The sequence below is a fragment of the Aplysia californica genome, unplaced genomic scaffold, assembly GCF_000002075.1.
Source record: "Aplysia californica isolate F4 #8 unplaced genomic scaffold, AplCal3.0 scaffold01500, whole genome shotgun sequence".
NCBI lineage: Eukaryota > Metazoa > Mollusca > Gastropoda > Aplysiida > Aplysiidae > Aplysia > Aplysia californica.
Genome location: NW_004798770.1, coordinates 61,529 through 63,059, shown reverse-complemented (window position 1 = coordinate 63,059; position 1,531 = coordinate 61,529). Strand labels below are relative to the sequence as shown.

Genomic DNA, 1,531 nt, shown 5'->3' with positions numbered 1-1,531 from the left:
TCTAAGTGAGTGAGTATCTAAGTGAGTGAGTATCTAAGTGAGTGAGTATCTAAGTGAGTGAGTGTCTAAGTGAGTGAGTATCTAAGTGAGTGAGTATCTAAGTGAGTGAGTATCTAAGTAAGTGAGTATCTAAGTAAGTGAGTATCTAAGTGAATGAGTATCTAAGTAAGCAACAGTGTCAGTATTGAGGCATGCATTATCATTTCAGAACGAAGCTGTCATAGCCATATATTCTCTCCTACAGACACACCAAGTCATCAAAGAGAATCTCTTCAATGTTCAGTTGGGAGGTAGCACTACTACTCTCTCTTTATATAGTGCGATCAAAAAATTCGTGGTGCAACGTATCCTCAAATATCTCTTTAACGGGTGAATCAATGTCATCCATACTTTGCATAGCAGTTTGAATAGATTTGTCTTAACTAAATCATATTTTTCTAAAACAATTGGGGCGAGATTAAAAAACTTGAAATCTCTGTCACAGGTAAAATGGTATTGTTCACAGCACTTCCCGTTTCTCACACTCATTTTGATTAGGCATATGGCCTACGTCACAGCTCGTCAATGACAATTTTTACTTGCAAAACTTGTTACAAGAAATTACTGTTATAGTGAACACATTTTTTTTTCACTAATGGCTCTCAAAACATGCGTTCAATAAGCATAATGTCCTGATTAGAAAAACCTGACGAATTTGCTATTAAAAGCTATATTGCCCCAGCTGTAAAGATTGAAACGTCTGTAGAAACCACCCAATCGGATTTTTTATTAGTATTTATTACGGAAATTTCTAGAATACAGCTTGCAGATGTTAACAAACATGTTGATCTGTTAAGACAAATTGATACAAGTCACTGTGCAAAAACTGGAGAACCTATGTTCGATAGTTTATGAGATATTTGAAAGTAAGTCGCACCACGAATTTTTGACAGCCTTTACACATCTTCTTTGACAATAGAATTAATACCCCTAGTGCAGTCTCTCTCCTCACCTTGAGAAAGAAAACATAATTTAAAAAAGACATTTCTCTTTTGGACCTAATCACGATGACAGTCTAATAATAATTTTACAATAAGATGCTAGGGAATTTTGGCGGTTAAAAATATTTCATGTATTTTAGATTCCGCGGTAGATGCTCCGACTCGCTGGCCACCAGTCTCCCTCGTCTATTACTACTCGTACTGCAATGTGCACTGCACACAGCGCGACCAGGCACCAGGGCCAGTCAGTCGACACACACACAATACACACACACACACTCCAGTGTTCTGACTGTTCCAACACACCACACACGGGTGAAAACACAGGAGTATAATGTTGCATCCAGTTTATATAATCTGCCGTGAGTGGTTTGTACAGGCAATAATATTGTGTTGAATGGTTATGCATGCATGCATGCGTGCATAGATCTAGATCTAGATCTAGATCTATATATCTAGATTCTAGATCTAGAATCTAGATCTATATATCTAGATTCTAGATCTAATCTAGATCTAGATCTATGACCCCACATCATTAGGTCAGGGGGCAA

The 1,531-nt window shown here is 37.5% G+C and overlaps 2 protein-coding genes across 2 annotated transcripts in view; one reads left to right on the top strand and one right to left on the bottom strand.

Annotated features, from left to right (window-relative positions):
• Positions 1–1,531, bottom strand: part of LOC101849747 (1,4-alpha-glucan-branching enzyme) — a gene marked incomplete at both ends in the record, with an annotated part of 20,496 nt that overhangs the window by 13,892 nt on the left and 5,073 nt on the right.
• Positions 1,119–1,531, top strand: part of LOC106013913 (polypeptide N-acetylgalactosaminyltransferase 13-like) — a gene marked incomplete at its 3' end in the record, with an annotated part of 6,756 nt that continues 6,343 nt past the window's right edge. Inside the window, 1 exon segment of the mRNA XM_035973607.1 lies at positions 1,119–1,342.